At 35.6% G+C, this 6,507-nt stretch overlaps 1 pseudogene; it reads left to right on the top strand.

Annotated features, from left to right (window-relative positions):
• Window positions 1–3,765: 3,765 nt before the first annotated feature.
• Window positions 3,766–5,689, top strand: LOC121119045 (uncharacterized; annotated as a pseudogene).
• Window positions 5,690–6,507: the final 818 nt, after the last annotated feature.

The raw sequence follows: 6,507 nt of genomic DNA on the forward strand, positions 1-6,507 counted from the left end.
GATTTTCAGGACGTAATTGGCTGGGTCATTCACCTTGCTAATAATTTGCGAATGACTCAAAATATTACTTACAAAGTACATTAATACTTTATACAAGACATAGTACATTGTTTAACAACATGCCTGCTTATATACGAGTACATGGACACATGTATTTGGCATGCCCCGCCCAAATCTTGCTCATGGCTAAACCCTTCTCTTTCTCACTAAAGCAGCATCTCGTTTCTTCAACATATATATGATGAGCTAACATTTAGAATTGACTAAAAGTAACAATTACTTGCAAAATATAATTTTGAATACTCCTAGTACATAGCTACAACGTTTTTAAATCATTTTGTTATTATTCTATGTATAAAAAATCTATTCTTATTCCAAGCCTTTTTGTTCAAGAACAGGGCGTGTCGCAAGGCATGCCTTCTCAGACAATGTCATTCATATTTACTACTTGCTATTTTTTTATTATTGTTGTTATTAAATCTTGTTTTTTTTGCATTCGACACAGTGTGTTTATCATGGAAACGTTGTTGCTGTTTATTTGTAGATATTAGGGTTGATACTCGGTCCAAGATCGAATGTTTCCAGTTTGGTCTTAAGCAGCGGCGTTGCTAGCTTTTTTTTTGGGGAGGGGGGCCTCTAAAAGTTGATGTAGCCCCCTTCCAAAAAATTTATTACATCTAATATATATTTATAAGTCTGTTTTTGCTGATATCCAAAATAGTTGAACAGATCAGTCTGAAAATTAGCAAGTAAACGTATAAAATAACTAAGTTTTGGGCCTCCTAGGCGATTAAGATTTTTTCGACCAAAATAAAGCATCTGTTTCCTATTTTCTTTCTATATCCAGAGGCGTCCACAGGAAGTGGGCTGGAGGGGCTATAGCCCCCCCCCTTAATTAAGGGACCTTGGCTTTTTACAAGAATTTTTATCGTCATGCGGGCAAATTATGCAGTAGAGCAAAAAATTGATTTTTTTTCCAATAAATTTAAATTTTAACAGTGTAATTTTTCAAAAAAAATTCCAAAATTTATATTTTCAGTTTATTTTTTTTTCGAAAAATTCAAAAACTAAGCGCTGCCCAAAATATAACCTTACGGACGCCCCTGATATATCTCTCTTTTTCTTTGTATCTTCTTTTTATCTTTTCCCCCTATATTTTTCTATATCCCTCTCTCCCTTTCTTTTCTTCTACCTTCATTTTTTGTTTCTATTACTCTCTATTTAGGCCTGCAACCCGGCTACCCTCTGCAGAGTATATTATATGATATAAACTTATTGACATAAGTAATTTTATAACGGTGTTGAACTTTTTTTGGGGCGAACCCCCCCAAAGGATAAAAGCTAGTAACGTCCTTTGGTCTTACGTAATTTTTTTTAGACCTATTTGAACCAATATTTTTGTCTAAGCTACGATTTTAGGTCTTATATCGAAATTTATTCGTTTTTAAATCGTAGACTAATTTTTGGGGGGCATTTTATGGACCGACTCTCTCCCCACTCCAGATTTATAAGTTGTAGCACAAAGATGATTAATGCAACACAATATACTTGATATGACGTTATTATAAGTCAATGTTCACAATTTCGGAACACACATGACATTATAAGGAATACATCTATAGATTTTTTCCTCTATATCTAAACGATAACAAAACCAGACCGATTGAGTCAGATATTTTCTTCGAGACAGATCAAGACCGATCTTCTTAAAATCATTTACGGTCTCATAGGAAAGTTTGTCTGATTTTTTTATTGAGATGTTGGGTATGAACTAATTTTTCACAACGAGCTTATTCAAAAAAGAAAAGACAAGTGCATTCTATCAAATAAGGAACGAGTGCGTGTAGGTAAAGTAGAGCCGATGTGTGCTCTAGAGACTAAAGTGTTCCCGGCCCCATCACATTATTTTATAATTTTTTCTTTAACTGTCATTATTATTTTTTCATTCTTGAGGAGAGACCAAATTAGGGGTCATACATATATGACGGTCAGTTTAAGGGGGGCAGGGGTACCAAATTTGATAAGATGGGGGGATAGGAGGGGGTATGTTTGAGAGTCCACTTCATTGAGATCTGATCAATTCTTCACTCATTCATAAAACTTTTTGAATGGTATGTGGGAGTCCCTTGTGCATGAAATCTATGAAAACCAAAGAATGAAGGATCCACAGGTTATTTTTTTACGTTATAACAAATTGAAATCTTACTCCTCTCAACCAGATTCCATTTGAGAAAGTATCAAAATGTATAAGGAAAGACAGTATAAAGAATTGATCCAAATGTGTTATCAAGCGTATCCCCATTTAAAGAAGAAAAAAGGTATAATCAATTCGATTGGTAGGTTATTAATTATAAAAATATTCAAAGGTATCAAGTTTTGGACAATCACAGACAGAAGGAAAAGGAGGGGGGGGGAGAGGAGGGGGTCAAACATTCTACATTTCACTGGACGTTATAAATGTATGACCTCCTCTTTGTTCGATCTACAAAAAAATCATAACACTCTACGACAGGCTTAGGATTTTTAAACTATAACGCAACACTAATAAGTCCGTATTTTGAAACAAAATATCTTTTTTGAGCTTTTCAATATAAATATATATAATATACAAACAAGTTATTGACGAGTTTTGAACTGATTCTTCAATGACCAATCAAGACGCACATGATATGTGGCCATTTTAATACTATTATAAATAATAATGATATCAATTAGGTTGGTGATTGATATTTTATGAACGCATACACAACATACTCCAAACCAAACTTGATCCTACTATATCATAATATGTAACTAGGCTGCCTTTTCTCCCTTGATAAAATATCTGCTCCAACGCCCATTAATAAAGGAAGTAAATTTACAGAAACAGATATAGTGTGTAAATTGTATTAGTTACTACATATTCTACCTCTCTTTATCGTCCAATTTGTGTAAGAGTGAGTCATAAGACAGTCCGTCCAGTTCTTCTAACCTCTTATGGAAGAAATCAGGATCTAATCTCTAGCCGATTTTGTAAGTTTACCCATTGAAATATATTTTCTATCGGATTGAGGTACAGAGACCTACTAGGTCATTCCATCACCTTAATATGCTTCTACCTTAAGCCACTCCTTTGTCACATTGGTCGATTATTTTGGGTCATTGTACGGAAAATACTTTACATGACCCATTTTCTGTGCCCTGTCCTGAGAAAAGGAGATTGTCTTCAAAAAAGACCAGGCTATATGGGTCCTTCCATTCTCCCTTCAATGCGATGAAGTAATTCTTTCATCAATAACATAATGTTTCCACCACTATGCTTGACGGTCGAAATAGTTAGTTATTCATAATATATGTATGTCCTGCCGGCATGTACAGAGTTGGGTAGTAAAACGTAAACTCTTGAGCCTCTTGGCCTTCATGGGAAAAATTCCAAGTCACCCTCCGCAGCCTTACTGATAATCCTAGTAGATTCAGAGAAGTCATTAGGGAGGCGATTGATGTGGTTGGCCCCTCCTTGATCTCCTTCTCCAGGCTGGACAGGAACACCTTGAAAAATAGGCTCCTGGATTACTTCACAACGTCCTTAATCATCGTAGCCTCAACTTTGGGATGTAGGAGATCTGAGATACACTTCGTTTTTACTAGATATGAAAAAATGTTTATTGTAGTTTGTTTATTCACAGATGTTTATTGAACCCCAATGTCAAAAAATAATGACTAAACCTTCCTGTATTATTAAGAAAATTATTTAATACTAAATATATATACGAAGGATCATCTTCAATGTATGGAAATGAAGGAGTGAGACGTGATGAGGTGTCGACTCTACCTAGAAGATGGTGTCGTGAAGAAATATCCCGTGGGAACAGAACGGGTGTGTATTACATTGCTCCTACTGGGGTTCGAGTAAGGAATCGAAACGAACTCGGGAAAGTGCTTGCGGAACATTATGATCTCACTGCCTCCGACTATTTCTCTGAGAAAATCCTTTCTTCCATCCAATAACGAATCACACGCATTCCCAACATTCCATTTCAGGTAGGAACCCTCAAAAGCACACAAAGACCAATGACTTTCCAAAAACTCTCAAAAATGATGCGTCCCTAGTTCCTCCTATTTAACAAATTGCCTCCATCTTCAAACAACACGTAACAAAATACACAAAGGGGACTTCAAAGTCCAATCGGATTTTAAAGGAGTTAGTAACAGCAATAGTGAGAAGCCTCCATAATTATTTTGGGAAAAACGACTTTCTGGTCTAAGAACCTCTTATCCCAACAAAGACAACGATTTTTTTTTTCCTTTCCAATATAACAGCAGTTGGACCTGGAGTGAATAATGATATTGTGTTAGCAACTATTACTACAGTGCTGCATTTGGGAAATGGATCCATTAGCGGTCAATCCAATAATAAATGAAATAATTTTGAGAAAAAATCCTGGTGTACCGGTAGTTGCATAAATACGCAGACTAATTTTTAAACGCTTATATCTCGAGGTTCCGTGATCGTAAATAAACAATTTCGCCACAAGTAACTCGGTAAATCTTTTGGCTCTGTTTTTGTTGTTCTTACTCGCATCAAACAAAGTCGTTTGCGATGAATGACGAGGTCAAACGTCATATGGTTGCCACTCTCCTCCGCGCCGGTAAGTCTGTCAAGGAAATAATCCTGGACTATCCAGGACTACTGACTTCATGGTCCAGAAGCTTGTCAAGGAGGGAAAAGATCTGAAGGAGGGTGTTCGGACCGGCAGACCACGGAAAATCTATGTGGATGAGGTGAAGGAGGCCTTCACAAAAACATTTGACCACCTCAATCACCTGATTTGAATCCCCTTGACTACAGTGTGTTTTGGCAAATTGAGAAGAAGGTCTGTGCTACCCGTCACCCGAATTTGGACTCATTGAAGGCCAGCGTCAATGAGCAATGGACAGCCATGGAAGACCATTACATCATCAATGTGTGTAAGGCCTTCCGCGGGCGCTTGGAGGGTGTCATAGCAGCTGATGGCGGTTATATTCAGTAATTAATTTAAACTTTATACCAGAATAAACTCTCTATTATATAATTCTCCAAAAAAATACGTCATACGAATTTTATTACACATTTAATTATTTGCCACAAATAGTCCGCGTATTTATGCAACTACCGGTATATGTGGATTTTGATCATCTCCTTATTGGCAGAGTCTCTGTGACACAAGGCGATATTAAGAAACAGGAAGAACGGGTAGATGATGCAAGAAAGGTATTGGAGGAGGCTTTTGAATAACTCACAGTGTAATTATCAGGTCTTTATTTTATATTATCATTCCTATATTTTTCACGACATTTTAACATTATTTTCTGATACAAATTGTATTAAAACGATTTATTTTGTATTATTATAAATCAATTTACTTGTTAAAAAAAAAAATCGAAAGTTTAAGTGATTGACTAGAAATTTGAAGGAGAGCAGCTTAGCTGTCATGAAATTTTATTGGATCAGCTGCTGGCAACCGTGGGTTAAAGGAAATGCACACAAATTTCACTCCGTATATAGCAGGGACATAAAGGCTAGAATTACTCCTAAATTGATCCTCAATTTTACTCCGAGTCTAACCAGGATTTATACTCCCCACTCAACCCTCATTGTTACTCCCGTCTTTGGTGGGCACACACAATAGTTATTACTTTATACTTAGATGTACTCTCTTCAAGAATTAAAATAATGATAGCAGATTTGGAAAATAAAAAACACTCTTCAGATTGCCAATTTTCTCCCACTTTCTAGCACATATTGTGTAAACCTCTGGGGATGGAGTTGTTGGGGTGATTCTCTCTTTTTTTTATTCCGACAAACATTTTTTTATTGTTGGTTATTCTGTCTCTCACTGTTAAATAAAATACTATTAAAATTTTGAATTGTTCTTTTCTTTATAAATAGAAAAACTTACAAAATCGGCGACGGAGCAAATACTTATTTTCTCTACTGTATCTAGCAAACGTTACGTAATTTCCTTTATCACAATAGTTATTTTTTATTGTGGGGATTTTTTAAGAGGGCATCTATTTTCAATTACAAATATTTCTAAGAGTATAAGGATTGACAGTTCAGTTTTAACCGTAGCGAATATTTATAGTTTCAATGTGAACAAAATATATTTTGCATCTCCGTTTTTTTTTCCAGGAGGTGAATCTGGAATTTTGAGGGCAAGTATACTGATATGGGTCTGTAAAGCCTTCTCAACCCCAGAGATTATCTTCAAATAGAATCAAACACATACTCATAACCGTTTTATAAGTGCAATCTTGGGTACAAAAACAAGAATAAAGCCGTATAGGACATAAGTAGTTGAGAGGAAGACCAATGAAGTTTACAGCTGGAGCAAGGACAGCCTCTTTGTCCATCATTATCCCAGAAAAAAATTTGCAGTCCATATGCAAAGCTGAAAAAAAGGATTATTTTAAATCTTCAATACTTATTTGTAAACTTTGTTAATCTGGTCATTCAGATGTGACTAATTATAAATCTACTATGGAACA

This window comes from Lepeophtheirus salmonis, chromosome 1 (assembly GCF_016086655.4).
Source record: "Lepeophtheirus salmonis chromosome 1, UVic_Lsal_1.4, whole genome shotgun sequence".
Lineage (NCBI taxonomy): Eukaryota > Metazoa > Arthropoda > Copepoda > Siphonostomatoida > Caligidae > Lepeophtheirus > Lepeophtheirus salmonis.